Genomic DNA, 21,921 nt, shown 5'->3' with positions numbered 1-21,921 from the left:
ACATGACTGAGTGAAAGAGCAACAAGTAACCCATGCCCACAACTGTAGCAGAGCTTTGCAGGAGCAATTGGACAGAGAAAAGTACATAAAACAAAGATGCTTTTAAATTCACTGACTGAGAGAACCTACCAATGACAGAAAATTAACAAACAAGAAACAAAGAGAGGGTCTTACTGGGAAGTGGCCTCTGGGGCATTTTGTCCAGCCCAGCCCAGCTCTTCTCTCAAGGGGGCCAGTGGGAACCTCAAGCCTGAAGTGGGGACACAAAACAAACAAGTCATGGTGAAAAAGGTGACCCAACAGGGAGTCTCTTGGATGTAAAAGGTCAGGAGTGTAGATATGAGGACCAAGGGAGAGCAAAAGGGAGGAGGGACAGAAAAGACTGAAAAAACGGAAAGGGAGCCATTGCCTTTTCAACCCTTGCACTCTGCGGGTGTCTATTTATTCAGGCACCAACCTGCAGGCTTCCAGAAAGGGCCAGTGAGGGAGGGAGCACCCTGTCCACTGCCCACTGGGGTGATCAAGCCCAGAAACCAGCCCCTTGTACATCGGCTGTGGGCCTGCAGCCCAGAGGTGGGATTCTCACCTACACATAAACCAGCATATAGATATCTGCCACTTAACTGAGTTCCCAACGGGACTTCTCTTGGCCGCAGGAAAATAGAAGTGAGAATATTGGTATGATCAGACGTCTAGCCACTACCTAATAAGTGGTTTGAACCTCTATCGTTCTCACAAATCTCCTATGAGGCAGAACCTGCTGGACCAAGACCTGCAGGGTATGAGGTGAGTCTCTCCCACTACCTTGTCACCCATCAAAGTGAGCCATTGACAGCCAGAGGGAGCTTTGTCTCCTAAGCTGGGAGGGGTGATGCTGACCTTGCCGAGGTCCACTCTCTCAGAAGGATAAGACAGAGAGAGGAGAAGTGGAGAGATAATAGATGAGGGAAAGGGACAAAGGGTGAGGGGGAGCGCGATGCCTGAATGAGGGCCCTGAGGCCCCCAGGGGCCAGGAAGGCAGACCAACCAAACTGGTGACTCTGAGCTGAGGTTCAGGCGGCCACTTGTCACCACAGGGAATTTGCACCCTGAGGTCACAGAGATGCCCAGATGCTCTGGCAGAAAGGGGACAGTAGCCCTTCATGGTTGCCACAGAGTATGTTAGCGACCAGGCTTCTTGGCCTCAGTTCAGTTCATTCAGTCACTCAGTCATGTCCAACTCTTTGTGACCCCAGGGACTGCAGCACGCGAGGCCTCCCTGTCCATCACCAACTCCCAGTGTTTACTCAAACTCATGCCCATTGAGTCAATGATGCCGCAGGGGCAGGGGCTCTGGGTTCGGCAGACTTGGGTATGCTTGGTGCTGCAGACATGGGTATTGCATAAGTCCTCTTGGTGGAGGTCGCCATTAACCCCACCAAAGAGCTGCCAGAACGTACACAGGACTGGGGGAATAGACTCTTGGAGGGCACGAACAGAACCCTAATGGATAGAAGTGGATAAGAGGCCAGATAAGAAATTTAGGCGAGGCTTCACTGGGACACGTGCTGCAGTGTGAGGGCGCAAGCACAAGCCACAGGTTTCCTTGCTAATTCCCTTGGGGGGAGGGCGGTGGGGGAGGCAGGCTGGTCCCTTATATGGGTGAGGGTAGGGGCAGGTCAAGGCTTAGGACCTGAGGGATGGCTTAGGTGGTCTGCCCACCGTCGTGGCAGTGTCCTGTGCAGGGATCATACCTCGCACCCTGCTTTTCCAGTTGGGTGTTTTATCTTTTCATTCATAATTAAGCCCAACTTGGCATGCATGCAGTTATTTTCAGTCCCTTATAATTGCTTTGTATTTTGTTGCTGGAGGAGATCACTGTCCAGGTGCAAGCACTAGAGCGAAGGTCTACAGATCTAGGTTTCAAGTCCCAGCAGATCTCACTTGCGCTGCTGGACATGTTTCTCATCCACGCTTTCCTCTCAGGCTCAATGGAGTCCATCGGGCTTTCCCATGGAGCTGGTGGATTGCACACTTTCCTGCCCTTTCATACCGTGTCCACCCTGGCAGATTCACTTCTCTGAGCCTTGGATCCCCTCCTCTACCACCTGCCTTGGAAGTTCTGGACTTTCTCTTTCATGCCAGGTGGGCCAGGCCTTTCTCCAGGCTTCCAAGACCCATCCTAGTGGGAGATCAGCAGCATCTCCCTGGCCTTGCTAAGTCCTGTGACCCCTAATTGTGAGCTCTCCCTTCTCCAGCTTTGGGTTCTATGCTCATCCTGCTATCCACTGTGATCCTGCTTCTTCAGGAGCAGCCTCCAAAGGCTCCCCATCTCTCCTCAGGACACTCGGAGACATTCTCACAGTCCTCTGTGTTTAGGCCTCTCCTTCTGAGCTGGCCTGGCCCGCCTCTGGAAAAAATTGTGTCAGTTCATGCTAGGTGTAGAGCTTTCGAATAGAGTGGAGACGGGCATATCCAGGGCCGTGTGGTTTTTTTGCCTGATCAAGGCTTCCTCCTCTTCCTCAGCCAGTACCTGAGGTGTGTTTGGGGTGGTGGGGCAGGCGGGGCCGTCCTGCTCTGTCAGCCCAGCCCTGCAGCCTTACTCCGCTCTCACATAACTGGGGGAGGAGCCTATGGGTCTTTTTCTCCCAACCTCACCATCACTGTGTTTTGCCTTCACACATGCTCACTCTCTTCCCTATAATTTGACCATCAATCCTCAGCCCAGACCTGGACAGCCATGGTGTGAGGTTCAAGGCCAGGTGGACGGAGAGGTTTTTCTCTCCTATGACTGTGGTCTTGCTAACATCACATTCACGAGTCCCCTGGGAGAATTCTGGAGCTGAGGTCCCTATCATTTTCTGAAAATTAGAGGGGAGCCTGGTTGATATCATATTCAAAAGCAGAGACATTACTTTGCCAACAAAGGTCCATCTAGTCAATGCTATGGTTTTTCCTGTGGTCATGTATGGATGTGAGAGTTGGACTGTGAAGAAGGCTGAGCACCGAAGAATTGATGCTTTTGAACTGTGGTGTTGGAGAAGACTCTTGAGAGTCCCTTGGACTGCAAGGAGATCCAACCAGTCCAATCTGAAGGAGATCAGCCCTGGGCTTTCTTTGGAAGGAATGATGCTAAAGCTGAAACTCCAGTACTTTGGCCACCTCATGTGAAGAGTTGACTCATTGGAAAAGACTCTGATGCTGGGAGGGATTGGAGGCACGAGGAGAAGGGGACGACAGAGGATGAGATGGCTGGATGACATCACTGACTTGATGGACGTGAGTCTGAGTGAAGTCTGGGAGTTGGTGATGGACAGGGAGGCCTGGTGTGCTGTGATTCGTGGGGTCGCAAAGAGTCAGACATGACTGAGCGACTGAACTGAACTGAACTGAACTGGTTGATATATCCCCTAAAAATGTATTGGAGATGATCATTCTGAACAGGACTAACACTAACAACAACAAGCAAAAGGGATGGTAATGAAAGGCTGTCTTGATTCCTGATGTCTATTTTTATCTTATGTTCTTTCTTCATTTCCATCCATGGACCAGAGCTCTTCAATTTGTACTATTTATGCAGTTGGGGAGGCTCCCTTTAGTGATCATTTATCTCTTACTGAGATTAAAGGTAAAAATAAAATATGTTTATAATATCCATATTATAAGTATATATTTATATATAAATATATATGTATATATATTAAAATGGTGGATCGGGGCCTTCCCTGGTGGCCCAGTGGTAAAGACTCCATGCTTAGACTGCTAGGGGTAGGGGTTTGATCCCTGGTTAAGGAACAAGATCCTACATGCCTCATGGCATAGCCAAAAGATAAAAATGATGCATCTTAATTTCTATCCTGGGAAACTAAATTTTAAACCTTAAACTTTAAATATTAAAACTAAAAAATTAATACAGTCCATTAAAGAAAATGCAGCAGTATTCATTAAATTAGAAGTTCAAGGTGACATGAGGAAACAGAGTACAGATTCAAAGGCAGAAAAAACCATTAGTTCCTCAACTACATGATGAAGTGTTTGAGGCAAATGTTGTATTGTCTTCAAGTTTGAAATGCATCAAAAAATAAGATACATTGATCTTATAAAGATACAAACCTTCCAGCACCATGATCTTGGACTGCCTCCCTACAGAACTGTAGAAAAACCTGTGTTTGTTGGGTAAGCCATCCAGTCTGTGGTCCTTTGTATGGCAGGACCAGCTGACTAGTACAGGCTCCTGTGCTGTGCTGGGCCTAGTTGCTCAGTCCTGTCTGACTCTTTGTGACTCCACGTACTATAGCCCTCCAGGCTCCTCTGCCCACAGGGATTCTCCAGGCAAGAATACTGGAGTGAGTTGCCAGGCCCTCTTCCAAGGGATCTTCCCAACCCAAGGGTTGAACCTGGGTCTCTCGCATTGCAGGTGGATTCTTTTACCATCTGATCCACAAGGGAAGCCCAAGAATACTGGAGTGGGTAGTCTATCCCTTCTCCCAGGTCTCTTCCCAACCCAGGAATCGAACCAGGGTCTCCCGCCTTGCAGGTGGATTCTTTACCAGCTGGGCTACTTGGTGAGAGGGTAACAGGCAGGAAGGCCAGGGTTCTCCAAATGGAGGAAATAGCCTGCAAGTGTCAGACATTTTTATCTCTCTTAAGCGGCAGGAGGAAACAAACTAGCAATATTTTTTTCCTTCTCTATACAAATTTAAAGGGAGGTTTCTCTTAAAATACTGTGTTGCCATAATGACACCTGGTTTCACCTGAAGTTAGCTATTCTTGAGCCTAGAGATGACCAATGCCTTTTTCTTATGGAAATGTTCGTCTTAAGCTATGCTAATGTACTATGCCTTTACCCCAAAGTCTGTCTCCAAGTCGGTTCCGCCTCTTGGCCCAGAAGCTACTTGACAAACCAGTATGGATATTGTTCCCCTAATCTATGTAAATGAAACCATTTGTATGGTGGTCTGCCCTTCTTCAAGATTCAAGTTAATCATTTTATGGCCCAGGATAAACCATTTGGCGCCAAGACTATCCCAAAATGCATCTTATGGGTGAGGGGCCTGGTGCCATTCTGAATTTTAAGACATTCCTTTCTTTCATTAACAGACTGCTAGTGACTATATAACATCCAGCTGAAGACTAGCAGGCGGGTACTCTTTCTGCCCCCTTCTGACGCCTATGTCAGAAGCTTTTTCTATCTCCTTTATACTTCAATAAAACTTTATTACACAAAAGCTCTGAGCAATCAAGCCTCGTCTCTGGCCCCGGATTGAATTCTTCTCCTCCGGGGGCCAAGAATCCCGGTGTATTCGCGTGATTCAACAACAACCTTTCATTGGGAGCCAAATATAGGCTCCTACCCTCCTACAGAGACTGGGAGATGCCAGCCCTATCTCCTTTAATACTTCAGATTCAGAGATGGCTCCCAAGGCCCACACTCTAGAGCCTGCAGGCCTTAACTGCCGAAACCAATACCGTGACTACTGAACCCCACATGCCCAAGGCCAGTGCTCCACAACAAGAGGAGCCACCTCAATGAGAAGCCCAAGCACTGCAGCTAGAGAGGAGCCCCTGCTGGCTGCAGCTGGAGGAAGCCTGCCCGCAGAAACATAGACCCAGGGCAACCAAAAAAAAAATCTGTAAACAGATGCCACTCCAGTATTATTCCCTGGGAAATCCCTTGGACATAGGAGCCTGGCTGGCTACAGTCCATGAAGTCTCACAGAGTTGGACATGACTTAGGGACTAAACAGCAGCAACAGCAAAGGAAGTTATATCTTGTTAGATAATACACAGTAGAAAAGCTCATGTCACATAGACTGGCAAATTAGTATCCTTCACTGAGTCCTTCTCCACTAGGTGTATAGCTTGTCTTAGTTCTCATTCTTCCTTTCATCTGGGTGGGCTTGGTCATAGAGTATGCTAGCATATTTAAGTAATAAATGGCCTTAATAAGTCACCTTAAGAGAAAGAAAGAAAGAGATGGCTCCCTGGGCTTTGAGAAAACAGTCCTGAGTTGTAAAACTGGTAAGAGAAAAAGTGACAAGATTTTGAAGTAAAACGTTCTAAGAAAAGGTAAGTTAGAGGCCTAGAGCCTGGAATGAGGTCAAACTTCATCTCAAGTTTCAGTTCAGTTAAATTGCTCAGTCCTGTACGACTCTTTGCAACCCCATGAATTGCAGCACGCCAGGCCTCCCTGTCCATCACCAGCTCCCAGAGTTCACTCAGACTCACGTCCATCGAGTCAATGATGTCATTCAGCCATCCCGTCCTCTGTCTTCCCCTTCTCCTCCTGCCCCCAATCCCTCTCAGCATCAGAATCTTTTCCAGTGAGTCAACTCTTCTCATGAGGTGGCCAAAGTACTGGAGTTTCAGCTTTAGCATCATTCCTTCCAAAGAAAGCCCAGGGCTGATCTCCTTCAGAATGGACTGGTTGGATCTCCTTGCAGTCCAAGGCATTCTCAAGAGTTTTCTCCAGCACCACAGTTCAAAAGCATCAATTCTTCTGTGCTCAGCCTTCTTCACAGTCCAACTCTCACATCCACACATGACCACAGGAAAAACCATAGCCTTGGATAGACAGACCTTTGTTGGCAAAGTAATGTCTCTGCTTTACAATATTGCTATCTAGGTTGGTCATAACTTTCCTTCCAAGGAGTAAGCGTCTTTTAATTTCATGGGTGCAGTCACCATCTGCAGTGATTTTGGAGCCCAAAAAAATAAAGTCTGACACTGTTTCCACTGTTTCCCCATCTATTTCCCATGAAGTGATGGGACTGGGTGCCATGATCTTCGTTTTCTGAATGTTGAGCTTTAAGTCAACTTTTTCACTCTCCTCTTTTACTTTCATCAAGAGGCTTTTTAGTTCCTCTTCACTGTCTGCCATAAGGGTGGTGTCATCTGCATATCTGAGGTTATTGGTATTTCTCCTGGCAAGCTTGATTCCAGCTTGTGTTTCTTCCAGTCCAGCGTTTCTCATGATGTACTCTGAATATAAGTTAAATAAGCAGGGTGACAATATACAGCCTTGACGTACTCCTTTTCCTATTTGGAACCAGTCTGTTGTTCCATGTCTTGTTCTAACTGTTGCTTCCTGACCTGCATACAGATTTCTCAAGAGGCAGGTCAGGTGGTCTGGTAGTTTAGTCCAGCTAAAAGAAGTATTAAGGTTACCCTGGTCACACTTCTCAAAATAAAGCCAGTGGAAACCACACAGCAACTCACATAAGGAAGAGCCATTGCCTTCTCCCAATAGTCAGGATAAAGGAGGTCAAACCAAAGTCTCCAGAATGTCAATAAGATACTGACTAGCAAGTGATCATGATGATGATAATGATAAAAATAAAAGGTGAGTTTGATTCTGATATTTGCACAGACAAAAAAATGTGGGTTGAAACTTCACTTCTGTGTTAGAATAGAGGGATATTCCTCTATTATAAAACAGTAATAATAATAGGAATATTATAATATTCCTCTATTATAAAACAGGAATATCCTGTTCCCTGACAATATTTCAGCCCATAATTTTACCATCTATTGATGATCCTGGACTGATAAGATATTCATTAACACTAGAAAACTAGCAGTAACTGAACATGTATTCATTCAATAACTATTTATTGGGCTCTTGCTGAGAAATGGGAACTTGGCAGGCACGGAGACAGCAGCTGCCCCTGTTGAGCATCTCCTCACACAGTGTGGCCAGGATCTCTCTCTCTGTGTCAACCACACTCTTCATCTGAACCATGGAGCACAGTAATTGAGTTCAGTGACTATTTCCTCAATTCATCCCACAAGGATGGCATGTGGCCAGAACCAGTTTTAGATGTCTGGATGCGAAGTTAATTCACTACACACTGGGAAATTAACTCCATACAGCAGTTCTTCTAATTAACTAGATTGATGAAATCAGATGGAAGGGGGTTCAGTTATTTTGAGAAATCATTTTCTAGGTGTTGAGTATAGACCATGGGAAAGTATATGACCAGGGAGTCCAAGCCAGAATTCCCTCTTCTCCTCCTGCTTCTGTCACACCTGAGACAGGCTGGGACCTGGACAAAGGTCTCATGAAGCATAAAAATGCAAAGACACTATAAAGGGAGAAAAAGTGCTGCATGTATGCACAGTTGGCACAAATTATGAGCAACAAGATACAAAAAGATCAAACCCCAGCTGCCACTACTGAGGTGTTGGGAGCAAAAGCAAGGCAGTGCGTATAAGCCAACACACCCACGGGGTGGGCAGACCACCTAAGCCACCCCTCCTGCCTGACCCACGGATCAGCCCCCACCCTCACCCCACATAAGGGACCAGCTTGTTCCCCTCAGGATAGAGTGAGGGAACTTGTTTCCCTTCCCTCAAACTGTAGAAGGAATTCCGATGAAAGAGAGTGGGACCCTATGGCCCTTGCCCCACCATGTCCTCAGCCTGCCTTTTGTCCATAGAAAAGCTTTAGCCACACACTAAGCTTAATCAGAGAAGTGAGAAAATGCAGAAACTAAGGAAAATAGTCAAAGGAGACCAAATAAGAATAATGTAGTCATTAAGTGTAGTCAAGGACTTTGAGGTCCTTCTCAAGGGCTATTGATAATATTCTGAGCTCTATCCTGTGAACTGTCTTATAGATACATAAATTCCCACCAGTTGGAAGAAATTAGCTACATGATGACCAGACTGTAGCCATGATATAAGCTACCACAATTCCAAGAATTGTCCTCAAGGAGATGAGAACAAACCAACCATGGAACCAAAGATTAATTGTCCTTGAAACAATCAAGATGACTCTGGTCAGACCATCCATGACCAAGTTGGAGATGACTGTCAGAGCTGACTGTGCTGTTTCTGCATGCAGCCCTGTCCCTCTGTCTATAAAAGTTCTTGCCCACTTATTGTCAGTTGGGGGGAGTCAGCCTTTGGACAGATGTCCATCCTTCCCACACCCTGCTCACCTCCATTTGTTGTTTAGTCGCTAAGTATGTGACTCTTTGTGACCCCATGGAGTGTAGCCTGCCAGACTCCTCTGTCCATGGGATTTCCCAGGCAAGAACACTGGGGTGGGTTGCTATTTCCTTCTGCAAGGAATCTTTCTGAGGCAGGGATTGAACCCACACCTCCTGCATTGACGGGTGGATTCTGGGCAGATTCTTTACCACTGAGCCACCATGGAGGTCTGCTACCCTCTTCCCCTCCACCATTGCTGGCATCCAAAATAAGGCAAACTTTCCTTTCCATCAACAAGACCTCTCTAATGGCTTTAGAGTGGGAAGCAGACAGACCCTAGTTTGGTCATGGTGGAGAGGTCTGACAGAATGCGGTCCACTGGAGAAGGGAATGGCAAGCCACTTCAGTATTCTTGCCTTGAGAACCCCACGAACAGTATGAAAAGGCAAAAAGACAGGACACTGAAAGATGAACTCCCCAGGTTGGTAGGTGCCCAACATGCTACTGGAGATCAGTGGAGAAATAACTCCAGAAAGAACGAAGGGATGGAGCCAAAGCAAAAACAACACCCAGTTGTGGGTGGGACTGGTGATAGAAGCAAGGTCAGATGCTGTAAAGAGCAAGATTGCATAGGAACCTGGAATGTCAGGTCCATGAACCAAGGCAAATTGGAAGTGGTCGAACAGGAGGTGACAAGAGTGAACATCAACATTCTTGGAATCAGCAAACTAAGATGGACTGGAATGGTGAGTTTAACTCAGATGACCATTATATCTACTACTGTGGGCAGGACTCCCTTAGAAGAAATGGAGTAGCCAGCATGGTCAACAAAAGAGTCTGAAGTGCAGTACTTGGATGCAATCTCAAAAATGACAGAATGATCTCTATTTGTTTCCAAGGCAAACCATTCAAAATCACGGTAATCCAAGTCTATGCCCCAACCAGTAACGCTGAAGAAACTGAAGACTTCTATGATGACCTACAAGACCTTTTAGAACTAACACCCAAAAAAGATGTCCTTTTCATTATAGGGGACTGGAATGCAAAAGTAGGAAGTCAAGAAACACCTGGAGTAACAGGCAAATTGGGCCTTGGAGTACAGAATGAAGCAGGGCAAAGGCTAATACAGTTCTACCAAGAGAATGCACTGGTCATAGCAAACACCTTCTTCCAACAACACAAGAGAAGACTCTACACATGGACATCACCAGACGGTCGACACTGAAATCAGACTGATTATATTCTTTGCAGCCAAAGATGGAGAAGCTCTATACAGTCAGCAACAACAAGACTGGGAGCTGACTATGGCTCAGATCATGAACTCCTTATTGCCAAATTCAGCCTGAAATTGAAGAAAGTGGAGAAAACCACTAGAACATTCAGGTATGAACTAAATCAAATCCCTTATGACTATACAGTGGAAGTGAGAAATAGTTTTAAGGGACTAGATCTGATAGATACAGTGCCCGATGAACTATGGACAGAGGTTCATGATATTGTACAGGAGACAAGAATCAAGACCATCTCCAAGAAAAAGAAATGTGAAAAAGCAAAATGGCTGTCTGAGGAGGCCTTATAAATAGCTGTGAAAAGAAGAGAAGTGAAAAGCAAAGGAGCAAAGGAAAGATATAAGCATCTGAATGCAGAGTTCCAAAGAATAGCAAGAAGAGATAAGAAAGCCTTCCTCAGCGATCAATGCAGAGAAATAGAGGAAAACAATAGAGTGGGAAAGACTAGAGATCTCTTCAAGAAAATTAGAGATACCAAGGGAACATTTCATGCAAAAATGGATTCGATAAAGGACAGAAATGGTATGGACCTAACAGAAGCAGAAGATATTAAGAAGAGATGGCAAGAATACAAAGAAAAACTGTACAAAAAAGATCTTCATGACCAAGATAATCACGATGGTGTGATCACTCACCTAGAGCCAGACATCTTGGAGTGTGAAGTCAAGTGGGCCTTAGAAAGCATCACTATGAACAAAGCTAGTAGAGGTGATGGAATTCCAGTTGAGCTATTTCAAATCCTTACAGATGATGCTGTGAAAGTGCTGCACTCAATATGCCAGCAAATTTGGAAATCTCAGCAGTGGCCACAGGACTGGAAAAGGTCAGTTTTCATTCCAATCTCAAAGAAAGGCAATGCCAAAAAATGCTCAAACTACTGCACAACTGTACTCATCTCACACGCTAGTAAAGTAATGCTCAAAATTCTCCAAGCCAGGCTTCAGCAATACGTGAACCGTGAACTTCCAGATGTTCAAGCTGGTTTTAGAAAAGGCAGAGGAACCAGAGATCAAATTGCCAACATCTGCTGGATCATGGAAAAAGCAAGAGAGTTCCAGAAAAACATCTATTTCTGCTTTTTTTTTTTTTTTTTACTATGCCAAAGGCTTTGACTGTGTGGATCACAATAAACTGGAAAATTCTGAAAGAGATGGGAATACCAGACCACCTGACCTGCCTCTTGAGAAACCTATATGCAGGTCAGGAAGCAGCAGTGAGAACTGGACATGGAACAACAGACTGGTTCCAAGTAGGAAAAGGAGTCCATCAAGGCTGTATATTGTCACCCTGCTTATTTAACTTATATTCAGAGTACATCATGAGAAACTCTGGGCTGGAAGAAGCAGAAGCTGGAATCAAGATTGCCAGGAGAAATATCAATAACCTCAGATATGCAGATGACACCACTCCAATGGCAGAAAGTAAAGAAGAACTAAAGAGCCTCTTGAAAGTAAAAAAAGAGAGTGAAAAAGTCGGCTTAAAACTCAACATTCAGAAAACTAAGACCATGGCATTTTGTCCCATCACTTCATGGCAAATAGATGGGGAAACAGTGGAAACAGTGTCAGACTTTATTTTTCTGGGCTCCAATCTCACTGCAGATGCTGATTGCAGCCATGAAATTCAAAGATGCTTACTCCTTGGAAGGAAAGTTATGACCAACTGAGACAGCATACTAAAAAGCAGAGACATCACATTGTCAACAAAGATCCTTCTAGTCAGGGCCTTGGTTGTTCCAGTGGTCATGTATGGATGTGAGAGTTGGACTATAAAGAAAGCTGAGCGCTGAAGAATTGATACTTTTGAACTGTGGTGTTGGAGAAGACTCTTGAGAATCCCTTGGATTACAAGGAGATCCAACCAGTCCATCCTAGAGGAAATCAGTCCTGAATGTTCATTGGAAGGACTGATGGTGACGTTGAAACTCGAATCCTTTGGCCACCTGATGCGAAGAGCTGACTCATTGGAAAAGACCTTGATGGTGGGAAAGATTGAGGGCAGGAGGAGAAGGGGATGACAGAGGATGAGATGGTTGGATGGCATCATTGACTCAATGGATGTCGGTTTGGGTGGACTCCGGGAGTTGGTGATGGACAGGGAGCCCTGGCATGCTGTGGTTCATGGGGTCGCAAGGAGTTGGACACGACTAAGAGAATGAACTGAACTGAACTGAACTGAAATATTCCCAGAGATTTTGGAGGGAAAGGAGTGAGTTGTCCTGAAGAGAGACCTTTCTTCCCTGGGCAGAGATTGAACCATGGTAGCCTGGATGAAAACCCCGGAACCCTAGCCACAAGACCACCAGGGACTAGAGGCTAGAAGCAAAGTGGCCCTGGTTCTTTCCCCCATTTGATAGCAAGAATGTTCCAAGGAAGCAAAAACTGTAAAATAGGTACAAAGCTTATTATTAGAGACACAGCACAATGTTTGAGAGAGAACATAGAAAAACTGGCTGTTTATTTAAGACAGAAGCAAGGCAGAAATAAATACCCAGAGAGAAAGGGCATGGGCATTGTCTATAATGAGGAGGAGTGCAGTATGTCACAAGTTCTGCAGAGACACACACCGGAGAGGAGTGCAGGCATCCTGAGGGAGGAGGAGCTCAGTATGAAGGTGATGTAAATTACTTATGTAGGACAGTCCTTCGGGTCTTTGTTTACCTTTGGCCAATTATCTTGTTTCTTTCTTCACGCCTGCCTGGTCCATGGAACCTCCCCAAGATGCATGTGCTGTAAGGCGAGCGTGGAGAAAAAGAGAATGAGCCAGGAATTCAGGCAGAGAAAGGTTTATTATAAGAAAGAAAGAAAGCAACTGAATTTAGAGAGAAAATGGTGCTCTCTTTTTACAGCCAACCCTTCTTATACCCTATCGATGGGAAATTGTTCCCCAGAGGGAGGGGGCCACAATTGATCTTTAGCCCACAGCTGGGGTCTTGTGGTCACTTAGTGAAAGGGTTCTCATGGTCGGGTGGTCAAGGAGTCTTGAGAAACTGGCACCAGCAGGGAAAAAACAGGATATCACCTTAAGGAAGAAACAGGATGCGCATCAGGGCAATGTGGCCACTGTGACTTCATCCCTTGTTTGTCAGGTCACCACAATGGGCCATATTTTAACTATACAATAAGAGCCCCTTGTGAACCCTAACTTCCAGCCTTTTTGATATAGGATAAGTGAAGAAGAACTGAAGAGCCTCTTGATGAAAGTGAAAGAGGAGAGGGAAAAGGTTGCCTTAAAGCTCAACATTCAGAAAACTAAGATCATGGCATTTGGTCCCATCACTTCATGGCAAATAGATGGGCAAACAGTGGAAACAGTGGCTGACTTTATTTTTCTGGGCTCCAAAATCATGGCAGATGGTAATTGCAGCCATGAAATTCAAAGACGCTTACTCCTTGGAAGGAAAGTTATGACCAACCGAGACAGCATATTAAAAAGCAGAGACATTACTTTGTCAACAAAGGTCTGTGTAGTCAAGGCTATGGTTTTTCCAGTACTCATGTATCGATGTGAGAGGTGGACTATAAAAAAAGCTGAGCGCCGAAGAATTGATGCTTCTGAGCTGTGGTGTTGGAGAAGACTCTTGAGAGTCCCTTGGACTGCAAGGAGATCCAACCAGTCTATCCTAAAGGAGATCAGTCCTGGGTGTTCATTTGAAGGACTGATGTTGAAGCTGAAACTTCAATCCTTTGGCCACCTGATTCGAAGAGCTGACTCATTTGAAAACACCCTGATGCTGGGAAAGATTGAAGGCAGGAGGAGATGGGGATGACAGAGAATGTGACGGTTGGATGGCATCACCAATTTGATGGACATGAGTTTGAGCAAGCTCTGGATGTTGGTGACGGAGAGCAAAGCCTGGCATGCTGCAGTCCAAGGGGTCACAAAGAGTCAAACATGACTGAGAGACTGAACTGAACTGAACTGAACCCACCAATCACTTCCCACACATGCATCTTCTGATACCATCACATTCAGGGCCAAAGCTGCAACAGACGAATTTTGTGGGGCACATGAAGAGTGAGTCAGCACATGCCAGCTAGCACCTGAGTTTCCTCACAGACACTTAACTTTGGCTACCACTTATTGTCACTCCAGCACTGATGTGAGGTGGAGGCTCCACACGGGCATTGGAGAGACAGATTTTCCTTCATTATGACAATAACAGGCCAAACCCTTGCTTCTCTTGGAGGAGAATTAATGCCTTGAAGGCCTGCTCAGAACAGACCCAGACCCTGGGGGAGACATGGGGCAAGGACTCAGAACCTGAGGCCGTTCAGCTGGAGAATTGTGGGCCCAGGGTAAGAGGTGGAAACCAGGGCCTAGACACCATCAGGGGAAGGAGAATGTGTGTGTGCTTAGTAGCTCAGTCGTGTTCAACTCTTCGTGACCCCATGGTCTGTGGCCCACCAGGCTCCTCTGTCCATGGGATTCTCCGGGCACGAATACTGGAGTGGGTTGCCATGCCCTCCTTCAGGGGATCTTCTCAACACAGGAATGAACCCAGGTCTCCCGCATAGAAGGTAGATTCTTTACCGTCTGAGCTACCTGAGAAGCCATACAAGCAACTTAAATGACAATCGACAAATGAATGGATAAAGAAGATGTGGCAGGGGCTTTCTGGTGGGACAGTGTTAGGAATTCACCTGTCAATGCAGGGGACACAGGTTTGATCCCTGGTCAGGGAAGATCCCACATGCCACAGGACGACTAAACCCATGTGCTTTGGAAGCCCAAGCAAACTAGAACCAGTGCTTTGCAACAAGAGGAGCCACTGCAATGAGAGGCCTGCGCACACCCACCTGCTCTGTCTCCTGAAGGCTGTCCTTGTTGCCCAGGAGGTGTCCTGAATCCTGGGGCCGAGACGCTGTAGCTCTTACTGCTCATTCTCTGACATTTATTCTCCTTCCCCCTTCAAGGAACCTCACACTGATCAGAATGGCCATATTGAAAAGTCTATGAGTCTGAGTATGCTCTGGGACTTGGTGATGGACAGGGAAGCCTGGCGTGCTGCAGTCCATGGGGTCACAAAAATTCGGACATGACTGAGCGACTGAACTGAACTGAACAAACAATAAATTCTGGAGAGACTGTGGAGAAAAGGGAACCCTCCCACACTGTTGGTGGGAATGTAAACTGATACACGCACTATGGAGAATGGAATGGAGATTCCTTTCAAAACTGAAAACAGAGCTACCATGTGGTGGTGACTTGGTTGCTAAGTAGTGTCTGACTTTTTGTCACCCGAGGGACTGTTGCCCGTCAGACTTCTCCGTCCATGGAATTCTCCAGGCAAGAATACTGGAGTGGGTTGCCATTTCCTTTTCCAGGGGATCTTCCTGACCCAGGGATTAAACCCAGGTCTCCTGCATTGCAGGCAGGTTCAGAGCTACCATATGATACAAAATCCCATTCCTGGGCATATATCCAGAGGTGAAAGGTGATGGAGAGAGAGAAACTGGGAGTTTAGGATTGACATATACACACTACTGTACTTAAAATAGATGACCAACAAGGACTTGTGTGGCATAGGGAACTGTGCTCCATATTCTGTAATAGCATAAATGGGAAAAGAATTTGTAAAAAAAGAGATACATGTATATGTATAACTGAATCACTTTGCTGTACATCTGAAATTAACACACATTTTTAATCAAGTATATACTCCAATATAAAGTAAAAAATTTTAATTAATTAATTAAAAATAATAAATATTGATATTGAGCATCTTTTCACATGCCTATTGTCCATGTGTATGCCTTCTTTGGAGAAATGTCTATTTAGATCTTCTGCCCATTCTTTGATTGGGTTCCCTGTCTTGATTATTGAGTTGTAAGAGCTTTTCATATATTTGGAAATTAAGCCCTTGTACTTGCAAGGGTGACATCATTTGCAAATCTTTTCTCCCAGTCTGTAGTTTGCCTTTTTTTTGTTTTGTTTATGGTTTCCTTTGCTGTCAAAAGTATATAAGTTTGATGAGGACCCATTTCTTTATTGCTTTTCCTCATCTTTTTGTTTTCTGTTTCTATCAGAGTAGAAGCCATCTTGAATTGGCCTTCTTTCAGGAACTTTAATTCCCCTCAGATGGTTGCTGGGAGGAAGAGAAAGTTGTTGTTGTTGTTTTTTGAAAGACAAATAATACTGGATCATTATAACTTATGCAAATTTCAAAGGTTGTACAATTATACAAAAAAAAAAAAAAAAGGAGGGGCAAACAACCTGTAGAATTACACAGAATCCTTCTTCAAAATGCATTGGCACTGAAATTTTGAAGGAAAAAGAAACAAATGAGACCGAAGCTACTTGCGGAGTGATGAACTAACCTAATTTCAATACTGTTGTGTCTATGGGACTCAAGAAGCCCGAGGAGAGGGAGAGAGATGAGAGAAGGGCAGGTCAGTGGAATGGTCGGGACACAGAGGACATTTATCAATTAAGTTTGCCACCTGAACTGGCACCGGAAGTAATAACTGGGTTGGCTGAAAACTTCCTTCAAGTTTTCATGAGACGGTATGGAAAACCCTAAGGAAACTCAGTACAATGAAGAGGTCAGTGATCATCCAAGGCAAGCTCAAATGGGAAAGCAGGAAGCCTTGAGCTCTCCCCTCCATGATCTTCTTGCCAGAAATTCTTCCCTAACGACCTCTGATCAATTTCAATTAATTAGGGAGACCAAAATGACAAAATGATCTAACTAGGAATATTCTGGCCATCAGACCGCGAATCGTTCAAACAAGTGGGAAGAGGAGGAAGTGGCAACACTGGTCGCGAGCTAGCAGTCTGGGGAAGCCGCCGGTTAATGACTGCGCGGGCCTTGCCTGGGGCGGGGCGTCCGGGCGGAGCAACGCCGCAGGCCCCAGAAGTGCAGTGTCTGCCTCCCCAGAAAGGATCCGCTCCTCTGACCTGGCATGCTCCACTCCTGCAAAATCGACATCCAGGTGGCAAAGGGAGAGATGGGTGGCCCCGAGACGCTTCTTGGCTTCCTGGACTTGCTTCTCGTTGTCTGGTTCAGCGGGACGTCTGGCAGTGAGTTCCGGGATGAACCTACTGGGGGCGGGGGGATGGCCCGAGGGGAAGTTGGGTGAGTTACGACCTGAACAGGGGTGGTGGTGTGCGCCCTCTCCTCTTTCCCTTCCCCGGGTCCTTTACTACTCAGTGGCTCCCCCGGGCTGCTTGCGGGCTCTCCGGGCCAGAACAGGGGTGCCTTGGTAAAGCAGTAATGCGGGGACTTTGGGAGGTGACGCTAGGAGAAAAGGGGGCCAGAACGTACAGGAAATGCTGTTGAGGCCCGCCAGGGCTCAGCCCGGCCCTGGGAAGTGGGAGTCCTGGAGCCCGGGAAAGGGACCCAGAGCCGCCCTGAAAACCACAAGCCCATGATCTGCCCTTCTGCGCCGTCACAGCCGCCGCCTCCTGCGCCAGGCTGCAGCAATACTGAACCTTGAACTTCCAGATGTTCAAGCTGGTTTTAGAAAAGGCAGAGGAACCAGAGATCAAATTGCCAACATCCGCTGCATCATCCTAAAATCAGGAGAGTTTCAGAAAAACATCTATTTCTGTTTTATTGACTATGCCAAAGCCTTTGAGTGTGTGGATCACAATCACCTGTGGAAAATTCTGAAAGAGATGGGAATACCAGACCACCTGACCTGCCTCTTGAGAAACCTGTATGCAGGTCAGGAAGCAACAGTTAGAACTGGACATGGAAAAACAGACTGGTTCCAAATAGGAAAAGGAGTACATCAAGGCTTTAAATTGTCACCCTGCTTATTTAACTTATATGCAGAGTACATCATGAGAAACACCGGGCTGGAGGAAGCACAAGCTGGAATCAAAATTGCCGGGAGAAATATCAATAACCTCAGATATGTAGATGACACCACCCTTATGGCAGAAAGTGAAGAGGAACTAAAGAGCCTTTGATGAAAGTGAAAGAGGAGAGTGAAAAAGTTGGCTTAAAGCTCAACATTCAGAAAACGAAGATCATGGCATCTGGTCCAATGACTTCATGGCAAATAGATGGGAAAACAATGGAAACAGTGGCTGACTTTATTTTTCTGGGCTCCAAACTCACTGCAGATGGTGATTGCAGCCATGAAATTCAAAGACGCTTATTCCTTGGAAGGAAAGTTATGACCGACTGAGACAGCATGTTAAAAAGCAGAGACATTAGTTTGTCAACAAAGGTCCGTCTACTCAAGTCCTTTGTTTTTCCAGTGGTCATGTACGGATGAGAGAGTTGGACTATAAAGAAAGCTGAGGCCCGAAGAATTGACGCTTTTGAACTGTGGTGTTGGAGAAGACTCTTAAAGAGTCCCTTGGACTGCAAGGAGATCCAATCAGTCCATCCTAAAGGAGATCAGTCCTGGGTATTCATTGGAAGGACTGATGTTGAAGCTGAAACGCCAGTATTTTGGCCACCTGACGTGAAGAGCTGAATCACTTGAGACGACCCTGATGCTGAGAAAGATTGAGGGCAGGAAGAGAAGGGGATGACTGAGGATGAGATGGTTAGATGACATCACTGACACAATGGACATGGATTTGGGTGGACTCCGGGAGTTGGTGATGGACAGGGAGCCCTGGCGTGCTGTGGTTCATGGAGTCACAAAGATTCAGACACAACTGAGCGACTGAACTGAATTGATGATCTGTGCACAGAGCTCCTTCTGGTCCCTTCGTAGTACTGATGAACTGAAGTAGGTCCCTTCCCTACTGCTCTCTGCCCTTGAAGGACCACCAGGTCCCTTCCCTACTGCCCCTGGTCCCTTCTTACTCCTGCTGAAGGGAATTAGGTCCCATCCCTACTGCTCTGGGCCCTTGAAGGACCAGCGCTCTTTAAGACAGATCAGTTAACACTGGCAGGGTGGCCGGGGTAGGAGCTATTCGTCTTTCAAGTGCTCAGGCCAGGTGGGCAGCAGCAAGTGGCCTAGCTTCCTTCTCCTGGGCGGTGGAGGTGGGCGCTCACAGCAGGATGGATGTGCAGGGCGGTCTCCCTGGGATGGGGATCCGGCAGGCTGCCGCTGGTACAGCTCGGGTCCGCTAGGCTGCCTGCGGCCCGGCCCCACCACCCCCACCCCTGCCCGCAGAACTCCCAGGCACTGTATCAGTGTTTGGGCTCGAGCTGTCCTGTCCTGGCAAAGTAGATTCTGAAGTTATGACACTAAATGCACCTCAACTTGACAGTAACTTCAAAAAGCTTCACAGTCTTAGAGTTGAAATGAAGGAAAAGTTGCCATCCAGAAATTGAGGTAGGAAAACTTCAGCCTTGGACAAAACCACTATCAGAAGAACCCATTTATGATCCTGTACATGCAGCCTTGTCTACAGCCATGTCTACAGGTGTGTTTTATATCAGCCTAGGGATTTGCTGTCCAGGTATATTTCTTGTAGTACTAGTATTAGCTGTTTTGCATCTTCATAGTGTGAAAAGGATTGAACTGGGAGATAGCATCAGCACCAGCAGTAGTTCCCAAGGGCTGTCTCAGTCCCAGTCGTTCCCAGATGTCTCAGTATGTGAGAGGCAACACACCCAACAATACAGCTCCCATCTCCCGTTATCCAACCTTGTGGCTAGAGGAGTACGACTTGAAAAGTGTCACTCTTTTGGAGGCCAGAGCTTAGGTGAATGATACCAAAATATCTATCCAGGGAGAGGAACTCAAAAGATATACTCTAAGAAGGTACCTTTTGGTGTACTTCCCATGGGGTTTATGTAGATGAATAATATCCAGATAAAGAGCAACAAGCATTTGTAAAAACAGTTAGAGATCAAGCTTCTGAAATTCAGGTGACCACCATGCTCCCTAAAAGTTGTGAGCTACAAGATCACAGAAATCTTCCTATTAGCCATGTATGAACATAAGAAGGGGAAAAGCCCATGGTGGATTGCCTTACATGAATTGGGGGTATCTTAAATTGTTTTTATGACAGTGCAAATATGTAGAGGCAAATAGTCAGCAGGAAACTTCTCAACAAAAGCTAGTTCACATGGCTGTTCAGATTGCCTGTGGAATGAGCTACCTGGTCAGAAGAGAAGTCTTCCACAAAGACCTGGCTCCTAGAATCTCTGTCATTGATGACAACTTCATGTTAAGAGCAAAGCCAATCCCTCTCCAGAGTCTTGTTCCCCATGGACTCTCACTGTCTGGGGAACAACAAAAACACGGGATCAATGGATGGCTTTTGAAAGTCTGGTTAATAATGAGTTCTCCAGCCTTCCCTGGTAATCCAGTGGCTAAGACTCCACACTCCCAGTGCAGGGGCCTGGGTTCGATCCCTGGTGGGGGAACTGGATCCTGCATGCCACAACTAAGAAGTCAGCATGCTGCTACTAAAAGAGCCCATGTGTTTATGACTCTGGCCAAATGCCCTAAGTGGACATCTACCCATTTGATGTGGCCCAGTACCTGAAAGAGGGTTACCAAATAGCCCAGATTATCAGCTGTCCTGATGAACTATTTATGTGATGGCTTGTGCTGTGCCTTCGATCCAGAGGAGAGATGGAGTTCCAGCAGCTGGCCCAGTGTCTCACAGAGGTCCATGCAGCCCTGGGGGCCTGTGTCTGACTCTCCTCTCACAGTCCCCCAGCATCAGGAGGAAGGTGCCTGTCAAGGCCCACTTGGAGCCAGCTAGTCACATACATCACCCAGCATCACAGAAGCAGATTTGTCTTTCAGAACACCAAGCTTTAGGAATGCTTTAGCATCTGAACTTTCTAAGACAGACTTACTGATGTGGAATACTTTCTCAATAGCAGTTTTATTAGCTTGAACTGAAAATGTTTGTGTAAATCTTTTACACATAGTTGCCTTAGAGGTACAGGTAGATTCTTACAAAATAAATAGTTTTTTAAATTGTTTAAACACACATATTTGGACTAGCAATCATACTACCAACTGCTTTTTATTTTCTTAATTCTACAAGGTAATGCAGTTGATTCACCCTTGAAGTTTTGCTTTCTTTCACTAGTTTTGGGAGTGATTTGTCTTCAACATGCAGTACTTTTTCTTAGGAAAACAAAAATCATCCAGCAGTTATGGACTAATGACCACCCTGCTCCTTTGCTACAGAGTAACTATTTGTTCCAAAGTGGCATAAGGGAAGCCACAGGTGTGAGCAGAGGATACTGGCTATATAAGAACTCTAGTGTCACGTCTAGGCCAGCTGCTGATGGGTCTTATTTGTTCCTGGTGGCCCTGCTTATGCCAAAACACATAACCACTTCTATCCTATGACGGCTGGCCTAGCTGAACTAATGATTAGGGGTTGATGAGCACACATCACTATGGGCAACTCCATTCCATGACCAGAGGCCTCATCTCTGCCAGGCCCCAGGACCACACCAGGAACCATGTTTAAATGGTGTGACTTTCTCCACTGCAACACTTAGGGTCTGTGTTGTGAGCCTTCAAGTAGAAAATGGCACATAGCACCTTTCTGGCCACAGATACGTCTGATGTCACCAGTTCTGCTGGGTCACCTGCCTAAGAAGCAGCTCCAGCCATGCTCATCGTTCGCCAGTTGTGACTGCTTTTTTGCTGGGACAGCAGGTTGCAGCAGAGACCTAGGGTCCGAGAAGCCTAAACTATTTCTTCTGTACCATTAGAGGAAACCTAAGGCCACAGCGGTATTAAATGGAAATAGGATAGGGACCACACCCCTGCAGCCCTTGAGAGGTTGCAGCTTGGCACTTGTCTCTGTATTTCCTCCAGGATATTGTGTA

General features: G+C 46.1%; 1 pseudogene across 1 annotated transcript; it reads left to right on the top strand.

Annotated features, from left to right (window-relative positions):
* The first annotated feature begins 17,107 nt into the window (after positions 1 to 17,107).
* Positions 17,108 to 21,067, top strand: LOC147366321 (inactive tyrosine-protein kinase RYK pseudogene; annotated as a pseudogene). Its single transcript, XR_015132269.1, has 3 exons — positions 17,108 to 17,280; positions 17,356 to 17,407; positions 19,243 to 21,067. The product of XR_015132269.1 is annotated as an inactive tyrosine-protein kinase RYK pseudogene (transcript).
* Positions 21,068 to 21,921: the final 854 nt, after the last annotated feature.

This window comes from Bos grunniens, chromosome 9, assembly GCF_055505025.1.
Source record: "Bos grunniens cultivar Pamir isolate PY7600 chromosome 9, Bosgru_T2T1.0, whole genome shotgun sequence".
Lineage (NCBI taxonomy): Eukaryota > Metazoa > Chordata > Mammalia > Artiodactyla > Bovidae > Bos > Bos grunniens.
Note: the sequence above shows the minus strand (reverse complement) of the source record. Positions and strands in the feature narration are given on the sequence as shown.